Below are 18,975 nucleotides of genomic sequence, written 5' to 3' on the forward strand. Positions count from 1 at the left end.
CCTAGGTTTGTCTCAAGCTCCTGGGCTCAAGCAATCCACCTGCCTTGGCTTCCCAAAGTGCTGGGACTACAAGTGTTAGTCACCATGTCCAGCAGAAAAATCATATCTTAAACAAAAAACAGTATCACTAAATGTGACATTTTGTCTTGCTTATCAAAAAATTTCAAGTGTGAAGATTTTCCACATTCTACAAGAATGTATTTCAGACTTTGACAACACTTCCAAAGAATTATTTCCCTAAAATGTTGTGCTCAAAGGTGGCACAGTTTGAATTCAGCGCATTACCTCCAATGGCGACTCTTCTGAGATGAACAACGTTCATTTGGATGCATTTATTCTCACATGCTTGTTTCAGAATCTTTCCACTTTTTTTTTTTTAAAGACAGAGTCTCACTCTGTCTTGCCCAGGTTGGAGTGCAGTGGTGCGATCTCGGTTCACTGCAACCTCCGCCTCCCAGGTTCAAGCGATTCTCCTGTCTCAGCCTCCCAAGTAGCTGGGACTACAGCCATGTGCCACCACAGCATGCCTGGCTTATTTTTGTATTTTTAGTAGAGATAGGGTTTTGCCATGTTGGCCAGGCTGGTCACGAACTCCTGACCTCAAGTGATCTGCCCATCTCGGCCTTCCAATGTGCTGCGATTACAGGCGTGAGCCACCACGCCCTCCCTCCACATTGTTTTATAGACTTAAACTTCATAATTACATCTCAATGGATTATTTCCTTTGAGGATTAAACACTTAAACTGAAATAAATGAACCACAGTTGATTCAAGAAAACAACTTTTGGCCAGGCACAGTGGCTTATGCCAGTAATCCTAGCACTTTGGGATGCCGAAGCAGGTGGATCACCTGAGGTCAGGAGTTCTATGAGACCAGCCTGGCCAACCCTATCTCTATAAAAAAATACAAAAATTAGGTCAGGCGCGGTGGCTCATGCCTGTAATCCCAGCATTTTGGGAGGCCAAGGCAGGCAGATCACTTTAGGTCAGGAGCCAAGACCAGCCTGGCCAACATGGTGAAACCCCATCTCTACTAAAAATAAAAAACTTAGCTGGGCATGGTGGCACATGCCTGTAATCTCAGCTACTCAGGAGACTGGGGCAGGAGAAGCGCTTGAACGTTGGTGGGGCGGAGGTTGCAGTGAGCTGAGATCTCGCCATTGCACTCCAGGCTGGGTGACATAGTGAGACTTTATCTCCAAAAAAAAAGAAAAAACAAAACAAAAATTAGCCAGGTGTAGTGGTGCATGCCTGTAATCGCAGCTACTCAGGAGGCTGAGGCAGGAGAATTGCTTGCTTCCAGGAGGCAGAGTTTGCAGTGAGCAGAGAGCGTGCCACTGCATTCCAGCCTAGGTGATAAGAGTGAGACTTGGTCTCAAAACAAACAAACAATAACAAAAATCTTTTTACAGAGCAACAGATGGATTGCAACGACTATCATTTTTTGTATGTGTCAAGTCATAACCACCATATTATTCAGAATGTATCAATCACTAAATTATCTTTGTTGTACAAGTCAAAGACTTGCTTTACCACTAACACCCAAGACCACTTTACTTACATAAACCAAGTTATCAGAGAAAACAAAACCACTCAAGAAATCTTTTGGCTCAATTCAGAATTCCAATTCCAATCACAAGTATTAAATCAAGTCTTTTTCCTTCAAACTGTAGTCATGTAGGTCTATAATTAAAAAGGGTAATTAGTAATTAGGCCCAGTGAGGTGGCTCATGCCCATAATTCTAACACTTTGGGAGGCCAAGGCGGATCATTTGAGTCCAGGAGTTTGAGATCAGCCTGGGCAACATGACAAACCCTGCCTTTACAAAAAAAAAATACAAAAATCAGCTAGGCATGGTGCTTCTAAAAAAAAAAAAAAAACAAAAATTAGTCTGGCATGGTAGTGCACACCTGTAGTTCCAGCTACTCAGGAAGCTAAGCTGGAAGGACCACTTGAGCCCAGGGAGGCTGAGGCAGTAGTGAGCTGTGATTGCACCACTGTACTTCAGCCTGGGCAACAGAGTGAGACCCTGTTCCAAAAAAACAAAAACAAAAATACTAGTAATTAGTTTTTTTTGTTTTATTTTATTTTATTTTTTTGAGACAGAGTCTTACTCTGTCACCCAGGTTGGAGTGCAGTGGCATAACCTCAGCTCACTGCAAGCTCCACCTCTCAGGTTCATGCTATTCTCCTGCCTCAGCCTCTTATGTAGCTGGGACTACAGGCGCCTGCCACCACGCCCGGCTAACTTTTTGTATTTTTAGTAGAGACGCGGTTTCACCGTGTTAGCCAGGATGGTCTCGGTCTCCTGACCTCGTGATCCACCCGCCTTGGTCTCCCAAAGTGCTTGGATTACAGGCATGAGCCACTGTGTCTGGCCTTAGTTTTAATACTATCACTGAACGATTACATACAAAACCTAGATTCTCTGTATATCCAAATAAAGACATCTAAGACCTGGAAGTTAAAGTTCAAAGTGTGAACAGAAAATTTATGCTCCAAGATGGTCATTGTTAAACAGTGGTTTAACAATGTTAATGTTTCTATGGTTTATGTTTCTATGGTTTAGAAAAGGAGGGATTTATCAAAATTCATCTAGAAAGACAGACAATACCAAGTGTTGGGTGAAGATACACAGAAATTGGAACTCTTATTCACTGCTGGGGACAATGTAAAATAATGCAGCTACTTTGGAAAATCATTTGGCAGTTCCTCTAGAGTTAAACACTGAGGTACCATATGGTTCAATTCCACTTCTAGATATATATCTAAAAACACTGAATGCATATATCCACACAAAAACTTACATATTATATAATAGAATATTATTCAGCTGTAAAAAGGGATAAAGTTCTGATACATGCTACAACATGGATCAATCTTGAAAACATTAAAGTAAAAGAAGGCAGTCACAAAAGAGCACATACTGTATGATTCCACTTACATGAAATATCTAAACTGTGCAAATTCATAGAGACAGAAAGTAGATTAGTGGTTGCCAGGGGCTGAGGTGGGGTGGGAGGAAAGGGGAGTGACTGTTGATGGCTATGGGGTTCCTTTTTAGGTGATGAAAATGTTTACAATTAGATAGTGGTAATGAGTGCACAACTCTGAATATGCAAAATTGTATACTTAAAAAGAAAGTTTTTTTTTTTTTTTGAGACAGGGTCTCTCTCCATTTTCCAGGCTAGAGTGCAGTGGCTTGATCTTGGCTCGCTGCTGCCTCAACCTCCCGGGCTCAAGTGATTCTCCCACCTCAGCCTCCTGAGTAGCTGGGACTACAGGCATGAACCACCACATCCAGCTAATTTTTGTATTTTTTTTTAGAGGCAGATGTCACTATGTTGCCCAGGCTGATCTTGAACTCCTGGGCTCAAGTGACTCTCCCACCTCAGCCTCCCAAAGTGCAGGGATTACAGGTGTCAGCCACTGTGCCCAGCCAACTGTACTTCAGAAAGGGTGAATTTCATTTCAATGAAGCTTTTTTTCTTTTTTTTTTTTTTTTAAACTTGCCTAGAGGAGTCAGAGTCAGGTTATCAAGATGGGTATTAAATGGAAAAGATAACGTCCCATGATAAAGGAAGGGCATTCAAACCAGATGGAAAGAGTATGTAAAAGCAGAGAGTCATGTGAGGATGTCAGGGCATGGCATAGGGGGCAATGGTGAGATGGTCAGCATAGCTGAAGTACATAGTAGTTTAAAGCGTCCTTCTACAGACATTACCAAACACTATGATGATTTAAGATGATTAACCAGTCTTCTATTATTCCATATAAATTATCAATTGAGACAAATGGTTTTAAGACTTTTTTTTCTACTATTATAGTGGAGATAATGTACAAAACATTCATTTGTCATTCTGAGCTTTTTGGGCAGACTTTGTGGCTTTGCCAGCTCCTAGAGTCTTCTTGGATCAACTGCCCTGATGATACCCTCAACAATGTATCATAAACACTTCCCTGATAATAGTCCAGAAGTTCACACAGGCTTACTTGGAATCACATCACAATGACAATAGAATCATCAGATTTTCAGAATACAAGGTCAGCATCTAGCCTCTTACCAAAATGATTTTTGATCTGCTTTGGCTCAGCAATTGTGCAAGTTAGGTGAGCAGTATAACAGATTATGAAGAGACTTGTATGAGATGCTAAAAAATATTTTTATAAGCCAGTGGGGCTTTTTGAAATGTAGTACATATATGATTGGGTGCTACATGAAACAGGCATTTCATAGTTCTGTATTTCCTTTTACTGTTAACTTTTGTTGGTTTTCTAGTTATGGCTATCAATATTGATTTTCCATTTACAGTATAAATTTTCCTTTAAGAAAAAAGTCTATAAAACTACTGAATAGATAATAGATAGTTATGAAGAAATGGCAAAAAAAAAAAAAAAAAAAAAAAAAAATCCCCAAACTGGTACATGAATGTCTTAAGCATGAAAACTTAGCTAAAAGGAGCACATAAAGATTTCACCTGGAAGTGAGATGGTCACAATTCAGAGAGATGATTCTGGCAGTGATGTGTAAGATGAAGGTGATGGGGTAAAACACCAGTGACAAATACTCCAATTAGGAAATTGTTGTAATAGCCTAAACCAGAGGTCTGCAAAGTATGGCCCACTTGCAATATCCTGCCCACAGCCTGCTTGTAACCTGTTTTTGTATGGCCTCCAGGCCAAGTATGGTGCTTACTTTTTTTTTTTTTTTTTTTTGAGACAGAGTCTCACTCTGTCACTCAGGCTGGAATGCAGTGGCACGATCTCAGTTCACTGTAACCTCTGCCTCACAGGTTCAAGCGATTCTCCTGCCCCAGCCTCCTGAGTAGCTGGGATTACAGCACAGGCCACCATGCTCAGCTAATGTATCTTTAGTAGAGACAGGGTTTCACCATGTTGGCCAGGCTGGTCTCGAACTCCTGACATCATGATCCACCTGCCTCGGATTCCCAAAGTGCTGCAATTACAGGTGTGGGTTCTTACATTTTTAAAGCATTGTTTTTTAAAAAAAAAAGAAGAAAAGAAAAATAAAAAAAAAAACTTTACATGAGCTATAAAGCCTAAAATGTTTACTATTTGGTCCTTTACAGAGAAAGTTTGCCACCCCCAGCTTAGATAACTGCTGGAGCTACCAAATAAGTTTGTAGCACGAGAGTGAAGCATAAAACACAATTTCTGAAGCAGAATCAACACGACTTAATGACTAATCAGATGTATGTGGTAAGAGCAGGTAAAAATTAAGATTCTATAAACTCAGACGGATAGGGATACTGTCAGGCCTCTGAGCCCAAGTCAAGCCATCACATCCCCTGTGACTTGCATGTATACGCCCAGATGGCCTGAAGTAACTGAAGAATCACAAAAGAAGTGCAAATGCCCTGCCTTGCCTTAACCGATGACATTCCACCAGAAAAGTGAAAATGGCCGGTCCTTGCCTTAAGCGATGATATTATCTTGTGAAATTCCTTTTCCTGGCTCATCCTGGCTCAAAAAGCTCCCCCACTAAGCACCTTGTGACCCCCACTCCTGCCTGCCAGAGAACAACCCCTCTTTGACTGTAATTTTCCTTTACCTACCCAAATCCTATGAAACAGCCCCACCCTTATCTCCCTATGCTGACTCTCTTTTCGGACTCAGCCTGCTTGCACCCAGGTGAAATAAACAGCCATGTTGCTCACACAAAGCCTGTTTGGTGGTCTCTTCACATGGATGCGCATGACAGATACTATCATCCAAGAGAAGAAAACAGAAAGGAGAGTATCTTTTTAAAATTAAATCATTTTTCTTTGATTATGAAAAATAAGTGACAAGAAGCCAAAATTAGATAACAGACTTACAGTATCATATCATTAGGAAGACAAACTTGCTCAAAGATGGGCATTCACCCTGAGAACCTGTGTTTCATAACTAAGGAGAAATGTGTTCTTTTTCCTATATTAGATTTCTAAAATGAAGAGGCTGACATTTTACTATTGAAGAGAATCATGCTTACATACATTCTAGAAAGTACTCACAATTAGGCCTATCATAACAATGTCCTTTTTGCATATCTATTGTTCACATAACTTCCAAATAGTTTCTTCCTTTTTTTTTTTTAAGAGACTGGAATTCTTTGTTGCCCAAACTGGATTCTGGGCTCAAACGACCCTCCCACCTCAGGCTCCCAAGTAGCTAGGATTACAAAATAGTTTTTTGAAAAACAACTGTCTACACTAAAAGTCCACTTTTCAGTGCTATATATACTAAAATGTTTTAAATGTTCTACTTTTAAATATAGGTTAAAAACCTAGTAGCATAAAAATTTTAATCCTGAAAACCTGAATTGCTTTCAGACAAGATCAGGTGCATTCAGGACGGTATGGCTGTAGGCCTGAACTGCTTTCAGAAATAACCAAACATACATAAATTCGTTTCTTTTTTTTTTTTTGAGAGGGAGTCTCGCTCTGTCACCCAGGTTGGAGTGCTGTGGCCGGATCTCAGCTCACTGCAAGCTCCGCCTCCCGGATTCACACCATTCTCCTGCCTCAGCCTCCCGGGTAGCTGGGACTACAGGCGCCACCACCTCGCCCGGCTAGTTTTTTTTTTGTAGTTTTTAGTAGAGACGGAGTTTCACCGTGTTAGCCAGGATGATCTCGATCTCCTGACCTCGTGATCCGCCCGTCTCGGCCTCCCAAAGTGCTGGGATTACAGGCTTGAGCCACCGCGCCCGGCCTTAAATTCGTTTCAAAACACAATTTTTTTGAGACAGGGTCTCACTCTGTCCCCTTAATCGGATGAACTGCAGTGGAGGGAACACAGCTCACTGCAACCTTGAACTCCTGGGCTCAGGCGATCTTCTTGCCTCAGCTTCCCAAGTGGCTAACACTACACAGGTGTGTGCCACCACACCTGGCTAATTTTTAAAAAAATATATTTTATAGAGACAGGGTCTCATGCTGTTGCCCAGGCTGGTCTCAAACTCCTGGTTTCAAGTGATTCTCTTGCCTTGGCCTCCTAAACCACTGGGATTATAGGTATGAGCCACTGAAGCTGGCCTCATTTCAAACTTTAGAAGTCCTGTTTAAACGAGACATGAAGGCCAGGTGCGGTGGCTCACAACTGTAATCCCAGCACTTTGGGAGGCTGAGGTGGGCAGATCACCTGAGGTCAGGAGTTCGAGACCAGCCTGGCCAACACGGTGAAACTCCATCCCTACTAAAAATACGAAAATTAGTAGGGCGTGGTGGGGGGCGCCCGTAATCCCAGCTACTCAGGAGGCTGAGGCAGGAGAATCACTTGAATCCAGGAGGCATAGGTAGAAGTGAGCCGAGATCGCGCCACTGCACTCCAGCCTGGGCAACAAGAGCGAAACTCCGTCTCAAAATAAAAAAAAAATTGTAAAATAAATAAATAAATGAGACATGAGGCACAGGTGCAATGAGCATAGACATGGCATAAAACTTAATAGGGTTTTCTAAAAAAAAAAAAAAAAAAAAAATTGCCAAGGTAATGTCTGCGCAAATATCATTCAAGAAAAGATCTCTGTGTTCTTTTCATGGGAAAAAAAAAAAAAAAATCCAAAAAGACCAAAGAAAAAAATTACAGAAGGGAAAACTGGACCTGTTTCTAAAGTAAAATATTTAAACTGCAATTTGAAATTCTCAGGAAAGTGCTGTATGAAATTTATGATCATTCTCATGATTTTCAGAAATTACTTTTTTCCATTTTCTTAAGAATTTTGGAAGAATCAATACGTGAGGGAAGACAGTTCTGGAAACATTTCAAAAACAGATCAACTGAAAGTAGCAATGTAAGTATATAAAAAAAGACACTATTTTTAAACTTAATTTTTGCTTTTTAGAGACAAGGTCTTGCTTTGTTGCCCAGGTTAGGGTAGCTCATTGTAGCCTTGAATTCCTGGGCTCAAGCAATCCTCCTACATCAGCCTCCTGAGTTGCTGGGACTATAGCTCACATCCCACCATGCCTGGTTGATTTTAGGAAGATGATACAGTGTACACACTGTTTGTAGCAATTAAGGTTCTAGCAGGAAACAGGTGGCACATTCAAACTGAGATATTAGAGATTATGTATAAAGGAGAAGGCACGTTTTAAGGAAACTCTAAGAGACAGTGTGATACTACACCTAAAGTAGTGAGTGCAGGAAGCAGTTAGCAAAAAGTAGACACAGAGCAGGTTGTGTGGAGAGGGTCACCCAACAAAAACCATACTGCGTGGAGGGATGCAGCCAGCCCACAGGGACCCTACAGAAAGGGAGCCAAAAATATATACATCCTAACCTTACTCTCTTTCTTCCCTCCAATCTTCTGCTTGTATTCCCTATGGGCCAGCTGAAAGTCAGAGAGGAGAGGAGCCCAAAGATACCCTCTGCACAGATCAGCCTTTTAAGGTACAGAGCAGGGTAAAGAACAGAGTGGATTTGAAGAGGCAAAGGCAAGATGTCCAGTATGTAGTTATGTTGGTCAGCACAAACTAATTTCTGTCACAAATAATCCCAAAATATCACTGGCTAAGACAACAAAAGTTTATTTCCCTTAGATCATGTCTTCTAATGGTTTTACCATCTTCTAGGGTCTTGGAGACTCCCTCCACTGAACTGTCTGTTTCTAGTAGGCGATGACAGAAGAAAGCAAGAATGGAAGATTGGTGAGAAGTTAAGACATCAGGCTTAAAAATGATATACAGTTGACCCTTAAACAACACAGGTTTGAACTGTGCTAATCCTTCCACGTCTGCCAGCCCAGGGACAGTAAGACCAATCCCTCTTTCTCCTCCACCTGCTCAACATGAAGATAATGAAGATGAAGACCTTCATGATAATCCACTTCCACTCAGAGAATAGTAAATATATTTTCTCTTCCTCATGATTTTCTGAGCTACATTTTCTTTCCTCAAGCTTATTTCACTCTAAGAATACAGCATATACACCATTAACTTATAAAACATGTTAATCTGTTTATGTTATCAAAAGGTTTCCAATCAACAGTCTATTAGTAGTTAAGTTTTTGGGGAGTCAAAAGTTATACGTAGATTTTCAATTGCATGGAGATTCAGTGCCCCTAACCCCAGTGTTGTTCAAGGGTCAATTGTACATCACTGGAACTGACATTTTAGTGGCCAGAACTCAGTCAGATGGTACCATCTAACTATCAGAATGCTAAGACTGGTATGGTGCTGTGCCCAGAAGGAAGAGGAATATGAATATGCTAAGTACTACTCTTATCATGTATTATGTAACACTCCAGTAAAAACTGGAACAGCACCCCAAAATCAATCTCATCAATATTTCTGCAGTGAAACATTTACTATCCACATTAAGTGAAACAAATAAAGATAGCTAAAAACTTCACACCAACGCAGATAAGGCACTTGCACCAAATAAATTGTGGTGTCAAACTTTTTTATTTTTGATAAAACTTAAAGTTTTTGGAGGATTTTTGGATTTCAGATTACAGACAAGGGATTATGTGCATTATGATCCACATTGTACAAATGAAGAAATCCTCTCAAAACAGCAGCCAGGAAAGTAGAGATGAAAGTTAAACTCAGGCCTATGCCTTCCAAATTTATGCTAATGTGAAGGGAAAACTGCAAATAACCAAATTACTCTTATTTTAGACATTAATTATACCAGCCCTCCGACATGGTGAAACAGGAGGTATTTCAATGAATTCTAATACTTACTGTGTCCTTTTTTTTTTTTGAGATGGAGTCTTGCTTTGTGCCCCAGGCTGGAGTGCAGTGGTGCGATCTCAGCTCACTGCAACCTCCGCCTCCCGGGTTCAACCAATTCTCCTGACTCAGCCTCCCGAGTAGCTGGGACTACAGGCGCGTGCCACCATGCCCGGCTAATTTTTTGTATTTTTAGTAGAAAAAGGGTTTCACTGTGTTAGCCAGGATGGTCTCGATCTCCTGACCTCATGATCTGCCCACCTTGGCCTCCCAAAGTGCTGGAATTACAGGCATGAGCCACTGCACCTGGCCCTGTATCCTATTCTTTATAAGCACTCAATATTTCAGAAGGTAGAGGGAATAGAAGGAATAAGAGGTGGTATCTTACCAGAAAAAAGCCAGAATATGGTGGAAGATTTAGTTTCTTTAGTGAAAAGGAGACTCTGGTAAGTATAAAGTACTAAAATGACTGACTCTGATGTGAAGAATTAGGGAAGGATCCTATAAAAGGTGCTGACATGAGTGGAACTTGAAGAAACAACACAATTTTGAATGAGGAAAGTACAGTAGTACCCCCTTAACTGTGGGGGATATGTTCCAAGACCCCTCAGGGATACGTGAAACCAGAGAATTACAGTATTGAACCCAATATATACTGTGTTTTTTTCCTACACATAAATACCTGTGATACAGTTTAATTATAAATTAGGCACAGTAAGAGATTAAAAACAATAAAATAGAAGTTATAGCAATATACTATAATAAAAGCTATGTGCACATGGTCTCTCTCTCAAAATATCTTATTGTACTATACTCACCCTTCTTGTGATGATGTGATATGACACAATGCCTATGTGGTAAGATGAAGTGAGTTGACTGATGCAGCACTGTGACATAGTGCTGGGCTATTAACCTTCTCATGATACATCCAACTTATGAATTGTTTATTTCTGGAATTTTCCATTCAGTATTTTCAGGCCATGGTGGACCATGGGTAATTGAAACTATGGAAAGTGAAACTTAGGATAAGAGGGGGCTATTACTACACTTTGGGCAAGTTGGGGAGGCTGCACAAAGATACAAAGTTGGTGGGTATTTGAAGACCCGAATAACGGCAAACTGATTTTTGTTTGTTTGGGAGCATTTCAGTGCTAAATAAAATTTAAATTTTACTTAATCATCATCAAGAGGCCTGGGGAGCTTAAGAGAAATAAGAAAGAGAAGATAATGAGAAACCCAATGTTGGAGAAACATTTGGCTAGGTGATGATACAATTAACCAAGAGATTATGAGAAGAATATATGTAGATACAAAAATAGGAAGGAGAAAATGCTACCTTTTGAATTTTAAACAAGTTGAGACTGAGGTGTTCGAAGCATCAATAAAGAGTTGTGTAAGTGTAGTACTCAAAAGATCAGGATTAGAAAAATAGAGTAAGTCACAGTTTGCTCAAGTTCAAAACACTACTATTACTATTATCAACTATATACCCCTAAAGAAATCCACAGAATGAGCAAGTGAGCAGAGAGAGGACAATGACAAACTCCTGTAAATTACTGTGGTACTCTGATTTATAATATCTACTCTGGTTGCCAAGAAACTTTTTTTGTTTACTTCTTAGATCTAACCATATTAACCTCCGGTTAAGTGAAGTTATTACATGTACCACATAAATTAAGATTTACCAAGCAAAGTTCTATTCATGGTTTATTCATTCAGGGGAAAAACGATCTTCATAGCACAGTAAAACAAGCACGGAACATGTACTGGCTTGTATTTCTGCCATTTATGTTGTAATTTCCTTGTATGTCAACACCATTGTTCACAGCCCTGCAATTTTTAAAGTATGCTGGCCAATGTGGTGAAAACATTAGCACAATACAACTCAACTTCCCTATATGCTAGTTATCATGGGAAACTTTTGGCTGACCAAAAGACAAAACTCCTTTATAAAATTTACTTTATGCACTTCAAGGTGAGTGGTTTAATACATTAAAAAACCATACACAAACACACAAAAGTTTGTAAACTTGGTATGAAAAAGTATCACTTTCATATGTAGTCCTTTTCTTAAGTTTCGTATTAATGAAGTTTAACTTCTTTTCCAAGGTTACTTTATTTACCAAAAGTTAAATACCTGAAATGTTGTATTACTGAATTATTTTTTAAACTTCAAAATAACCATGGGTAGAAACTACCCTATGTTCTAAGGAAAAAGCAGACAACTTTAATACACTTACTTGGTTTAAAATCATAATAATCACAGCAGGCAAAACAGTAAATTCATCTAGTTAGTCAATCCAGTGAAGCAATTCATTAATGTATACATGGATAAGAGAAATAACAAATGCTATTCACTGGATTCTTTAAATAAGCAAGCAGATTTTAGAACTTTATTTGAGTTCTTTAATCTCTGCCAAAGTCTATCTGTTTATACCTAGTTGTCTGGAAACACTCAGTTGGATACTTCCAAACAGCAAATGGCAGGTCAAGTTTAGAACACGTGACTTCCTCACTAATTATATTTAAATAGAATGCAGTGAGTGAGAAATGAGATTCCCCATAGACACTGGAGAAAGACTGAATTCTTACTCTTCAAAGAAAAATATCAAAAGGTAACATTAATTTGAAATGTTCTCAATTACATATTAGAGCCAAATGCAACTTTTACTATATATGTTAAGAGTTTTACAGTTAAAATTTGGGCTTTAAGTCATAGACTTAAGTTCTAGCTTGGGTCATTTTTAGATATGCACCCTCAGACAAGTTATGCCCCTTGTCTGAGCCCATTTACAAAATGAAGGAGTTGGTTGTGTTCATTTCTAAATCTTAAAACTATGAACTTCTCTAACTAGTTTGTTGTTGTTGTTGTTGTTGTTGTTTGAACAAAGAAAACCTCATCCCAGCACTGGGGAAATCCTATGGTTTAACCTCTTTAGTCTCTGGAGTAAATATTTAGAAGTAATATCCTAATTTGTGACCTAAACTAAAACCTTAAATTGTTGGAATAAAGGTCATGAGAAATCAAGAAAATACCAATATTTATTTCATTATTTCTTTTGTTGCTCTACTGTCCCAAATTGCCTCTCAGCCTTTGCCCCACCCTACTTTATACTGATCTCAAGCCCCCATATTTATTGTATTGAATGTCTAGTGTTTTTTTTCCTTTTTTAAATAGAAAAATGCCAATTAAGCTCTTTTTTAGTCTTTGGATTGTTTTTGCCTTCAGCTGGTAGCCCTCAATAGAAAATAGGTCTTCTGTCAGCAGATGTTGACAACAAAGAAAGGGAAGCTTTTTATTTGTTCACTAACAGTGAAAAAGCAAACATTTACATAACACATACATGTACTGATAAACACAATTAAGGATATATGCTTGCCTATTTGTGATCCATGTGTTCAATTAAAATTATCTAATTATTGTGAAACAGAGGAGGATGATGTTCAAGCTATCACTGATCGGCCTGCTCTTCATGTTTGTTAACATTCCGGGAACAACTTCAACATCAACAACCTCAAATTCTACGGCAGTATCCAGTACTGCATCAAGCCTGAATCCCAGGACCACATTTAATCCCAGGACGAGCACCAATCCCAGAATGAACACCAACCCTGGGACAAGTACAGATCTCAAAATGACCTCGAGTCCCAAGATGACTCCAAATTCCAACACAAGTCTGAATACAGCAGTGACCCCAAAGATAGCCACAACTATGAATATGAACACTGTGACAAAAGGTAGCAGCAATCCCAGAATGAACCCCAACCCTGGGACAAGCCCAGATCTCAAAACGACCTCGAATCCCAAGACGACTCCAAATTCCAACACAAGTCTGAATAGAGCAGTGACCCCAAAGATAGCCACAACTGTGAATATGAACACTGTGACAAATGGTAGCAGCAATCCCAGAATGAACCCCAACCCTGGGACAAGCCTAGATCTCAAAACGACCTCGAGTCCCAAGATGACTCCAAATTCCAACACAAGTCTGAATACAGCAGTGACCCCAAAGATAGCCATAATTATGAATGAGAACACTGTGACAAATAGTAGCAGCAATCCCAGAATGAACCCCAATCTTGGGACAAGCCCAGATCTCAAAATGACCTCAAGTCCCAAGATGATTCCAAATTCCAACACAAGTCTGAATACAGCAGTGACCCCAAAGATAGCCATAATTATGAATATGTGCACTGTGACAAATGGTAGGACCATACTCAATCCAATGGACAACATTCACTTTATTTTCTATGTAATATTTTTGCTGTTTTGTGTACACTTGCACTTGGGCTGAAGTGAACTTCAACTGCCTGCATTCTTCTCTCAGTTTCTTATTATCTGCTGAATGACAAGCATGCTAGGAAAATATCATTTATTTCAACTTATTACTTAAGAAATCATTAACTTGATTTGTTTTTTTGCAAATTATAATTGTGTAAGTTCAAATATTAACTTAATATGATGGTTTCCTTCCATATGAAGAAAGTACGTACTTACTACCTTATTATTAAATGCTGAAAGAAGCAAAATACCATGTTTGCCTTTTAAATGTTTGCAAAACTGAATTGAAACTCAGATATTTATATTAAAGGTGTAAGAGAAGAAATTATGTAGGTGGGGTGTGTGTGTGTGAGAGAGAGAGCACACATATGACAGTGAGAGAGTGAGTGAGAAACAGAAAGAGATGAAGGATAGGGGATAGGGGATGGGGGTGTGGGATAAGGAGTGGTATGGGGGAAGCTGTTTTTGTATTTCATTTTTATTTTTATTTTTTTGAGACAGAGTTTCACTCCTTTTGCCCAGGCTGGAGTGCAATGGCATGACCTCAGCTCACTGCAACCTCCACCTCCCAGGTTCAAGCAATTCTCCTGCCTCAGCCTCCAGAGTAGCTGGGATTATAGGCGTGCACCATCAGGCCCGGCTAATTTTTTGTATTTTTAGTAGAGGGGTTTCATCATGTTGGCCAGGATGGTCTCAAACTCCTGACTTCAGGTGATCTACCAGCCTTGGCTTCCCAAAGTGCTGGGATTACAGGTGTGAGACACCAAGCCCGGTCTATATATATATTTTTTTAAACAGACAAAAAATGCTAATCTGATAAACTAAAGTGCTTTACAAAATAACACATTCATCTGAACATATTTCATGAATGTGTTAATAGTAATATGTCATTTCGCTAAGAAAAGGTGCCAATTCTCCTAACTTTTGTAATGTATAATGATATTGCGCCAATGACAAGATTATCTTATATTGAGTAAACCCTTGTCTTATGTTTCAAAAAATCATTTGTAAATCAGATGCCTGGAATTGAAAACTTATTTTCCCCAGAGTAATATATCTCATAACTGTTGGTTAGGTTTTCATGCTCATCTACAAAGATTTACCCAAGCATAAAATTATAATAGTAATAAGCAAGTGATTAATAGTGCATTTGTTAAGAGCTTTGGCTTAGGTTTGAAATCCACTTCTGATTCTTACTAGTCATGCTACCATGGATTAAATACATGACCCAGTGAGATTCCCAAACACACTTTAGTAATAAATGAATCACTTGCAGTGCCTGTTAAATATATAAATAAGGCCCTGCCCCTGAGATTTTGATTTGGAAGTAGGGCTGGAGATATGTTTGTTTTAATGTTTCAGATCATTCTGATAGCCAGGTTTGGGTTTCGGTTTATATGCATATCAATTAATTGTTAATAATATCTCAGAAGGTTATTACGTGGATTAAATGAGAAATTATATAATATGCAGTTTCCTGATGCAGGGAAAGCACTTAGGAAATGTTAGCTATTATCATTGTTTACTACTACCACCCAAAAAGCAATTGCCAGGTGTCACAATATTCCTAAGAGGAAAACTCTTCTTTGTAACTTGGGTTTTGTTTTGTGTTTTTTAAAATTTATTCTTTCAGACAGGGCCTCATTCTGTTGCCCAGGCTGGAGTACAGAGGTATGATCTCAGCCCACTGCAGCCTTGACCTCCTAGGCTCAAGTGATCCTCCCACCTCAGCCTCCTGAATAGCTGGGGCTACAGGTGTATGCCACCACGTATGGTTGATTTTTGTATTTTTCAGCAGTGACAGGGTTTCACCATGCTGCCCAGGCTGATCTCAAACTCCTGAGCTCAAGTGATTTCCCTGCCTTGGCCTCCCAAAGTGCTGGGATTACAGGTGTGAGCCACCACGTCCAGCCACTTTGGGGTTTTATATTTTTAATTATTCTTACAAAAACAATATATGCTCCTGGCAAGCCAAACAACATAGAGATAAATAACAGAAATATTAAATTAGTCCTCTATCTCCTCCAATCACACGTCCGAGATAAGCAATGTGAACAGTTAATATATATAATTTCATACATTTCTCAGTCTACACATACACATGTGCAGGTACACACACACATTGTCGTCTACCTTGTAAGGTAAGTATCAAGAGTCATCTTTCTGGGCCTTTTAAAAGCTGGATGTAGAGGACTTCTGCTAGTTCTGCCTGTCCAGTATCCATTTTTCCTCATTCTGGTAACAGCAATTCAATTTTCCTTTGTGAAAACCCTGCCCCCATGCCCTCCTTTTAGTTCGTGCAATTTGGATAGGGCTGGCTTTACCACTGCATTCCAGGAAGGGGCATATGATCCAGGTCTAGATAACCAAGAAATTCCATCCCCTTTGCCATAGTGACTGCCTTAGGAATTGGCATGTGACTCACACCAGGCCAGTAAGACCAACCACTTTTGCTGAAACCACAAAACTAGGAAAGAGGTGTTTTTCCACTGGGATTGTTAAGCTAGGAGAACACAAACCATTACTGGCCAAAACTTGGGAGGAGCTGCTTGGGAATAAAACCGACACAAAGAAAGTAGAGTTAAGAGCCAGAGAAGACAGATGTTCTGCAGATGATATTGTTCAAAGCTCTGCATCTAGTCATGCAAGAAACTAGTACATCTCTTGATTTTCTTAGGCATATGAGTCAGTAAATTCCTTTTTGGCACACATAAATTTGAATTGCATTTCTGTCACTTGTAACAAGCAAAATCAACACATGGCATTATTCACTAATATAAATGTATCATCATTTATTCAACAATCCCCCTTTTGAAACACAGCTCTATTGTTTTCCTTTTTGTTGCCACTATATAAACAATGTTGCAACAATGTCCTGGTATTATGCTACTTTACCACAGGGCAAGAGCGTAAGTATATAGGATGGAATACAAGGAAAAGATTAGAAAAGTAAATTAGGCCAAATTACCTTGCATGTTTGACTACAGAACTTGGACTTTATGCAGGGAGTCAATGGGAGAGACAAGCTTTCTACTGGAAACTGGCTCCAGAAGAAATGTTAAGATTACCTAGAAGTAGTCATCTGGGGATGAAGGAGGAGGAGAATAATGCTACATTAGTATAGGTAAGACACAGTGAGAGTTCCAGTAATGCAGTGGGAGAAAATGGTTTCGAAAGACATTGCCAGGGTACCTAATAGTAATATTAGTCCATTAAGGTCTAACTAAAAAAAAAAATTAGGCCAGGCATTGTGGCTCACATCTATAATCCCAGCACTTTAGGAGGCCAAGGCAGGAGGATTGCTTGAGCCCAGGAGTTCAAGCCCAGTCTGGGCAACATAGCAAGACTTCATCTCTACAAAAACATAAAAAGAAAAATTAGCCAGCTGTGGTGGCGTACACCTGTCTTCCCAGCTACTTGGGAGTATGAGGCAGGAGGATTGTTTGAACCTGGGAGCCAGAGGCTACAGTGAGCCATGATAGTGTCATCGCACTCCAGCCTAGGCAACAGTGAGACCCTATCTCAAAAACAAAACAAAAAAAATTAAAACACATACCTAAGAACAGCCCCTGACGAAGAAACAGCACTGAGTGGTCATTTTTTTTTTTTTTTTTAGACAGAGTCTTGCTCTGTCGCCAGGCTGGAGTGCAGTGGTGCGATCTTGGCTCACTGCAACCTCCACCTCCCGGGTTCAAGCAATTCCCCTGCCTCAGCCTAACAAGTAGCTGGGACTACAGGTGCGCGCCACCATGCCTAGCCAATTTTTTGTGTTTTAGTAGAGATGGCGTTTCATCATGTTGGCCAGGACGGTCTCGATCTCCTGACCTCATGATCTGCCCGCCACAGCCTCCCAAAGTGTTGGGATTATAGGCACGAGCCACTGTGCACAGCCAAGTAGTCACATTTTGAATCACATGACTGCTGGGCCAGGAGCACATACTGGACGTAGGGGCAGCCAGAAATCAACTGGCTGGCCAGAACCTAACATTAAAGTTTCTGCCAAGCAGAGATACTTTTTAGCTGAATCCTATTTTCTTTCTGGAATTTCAGACGTGCAGTACTGAGACAATGAAGGGGTTACTATCTGGGGCAAAAGCTGAAAGAATACAGAAAGATGAAAATCATGAGGAAGAGTTGAACACAAAACTAAGAGACAGTCAAAGAGCGTAGCCAGTTCCAGCACCACAGCCATCTAGTTCCCTTTATCTGGATAGGCTCTGCTCTAATTCATACTTTTCCTAAAAGCTATTCTTGAGAAAATACAAATGACTGCTTTGCAATAATAACTAAAATAACTTAATTGATTGCCCAGGATCTCACAGGTAAAACCAAGATTTGGTGACTAACAATGAGAAAGATAAAAGAAATAAGAAGAAATAATTTAAAATGATTAGGGTCTCTAGATGGGGAACTAGAAGGGATGATGATGCTACTGAGAAAGAGAAATATGGTGTGAAGAGGAGGTTGATTTGAAGATATACTGAATTAAGTTTTGGACATTTCAAGTCTGAAACATCTGTGGACTATCTATAAGGAGATTAGAAAATCCACAATTCAAAAAGCATTACTTAACACATGGTAGTCTAAGCCACAGAAACGCAGGAATATCAAAAGAAGTCAAATCCAAGTGCTCTTTGACAAAACTGATGGCATACAGAGAGACAAGACCTTCATAATGGAGTAAATGGATACTCTGCTCTGATGTACTGTGTACTCATCTGTCACACCAGGTAAAAATGAAGGCCAGGAGGAGCTCCAGTAGGTCTAAGTAAGAAACTAAAAGGATTGAAAATCTGAAACTGACAGTGCCATATTCCCCAAAAAAAGAATGAAAGAAAAAAAGAAAATCTCAAATTTACTCCTTACATAACTTTACAGGTGAAAAAAACACTTTATAGGGGAGGTAGACAGTTTTTATAAGCACACACCCCAGCTTTAACAGATGAAGCAACAGATCTGGAAAAATAAACTTATTTATGATTATGCAGCTAAGGCCAGGTGCCGTGGCTCACACCTGTAAT

The 18,975-nt window shown here is 39.7% G+C and overlaps 1 protein-coding gene and 1 long non-coding RNA gene across 3 annotated transcripts in view; one reads left to right on the forward strand and one right to left on the reverse strand.

Annotated features, from left to right (window-relative positions):
• Positions 1 to 18,975, reverse strand: part of NF1 (neurofibromin 1) — a 294,673-nt gene that overhangs the window by 95,122 nt on the left and 180,576 nt on the right.
• LOC117067569 lies at positions 3,818 to 8,724 on the forward strand. 2 transcript variants are annotated; one of them, XR_004430786.1, is made up of 4 exons: positions 3,818 to 4,111; positions 5,092 to 5,231; positions 7,715 to 7,790; positions 8,611 to 8,724. It is a non-coding gene; the product is annotated as an uncharacterized LOC117067569 (long non-coding RNA). The 2 variants fall into 2 exon arrangements; XR_004430785.1 differs by lacking the exon at positions 8,611 to 8,724 and adding an exon at positions 8,331 to 8,497.

This window comes from Trachypithecus francoisi, unplaced genomic scaffold (assembly GCF_009764315.1).
Source record: "Trachypithecus francoisi isolate TF-2019V2 unplaced genomic scaffold, Tfra_2.0 Lachesis_group20, whole genome shotgun sequence".
NCBI lineage: Eukaryota > Metazoa > Chordata > Mammalia > Primates > Cercopithecidae > Trachypithecus > Trachypithecus francoisi.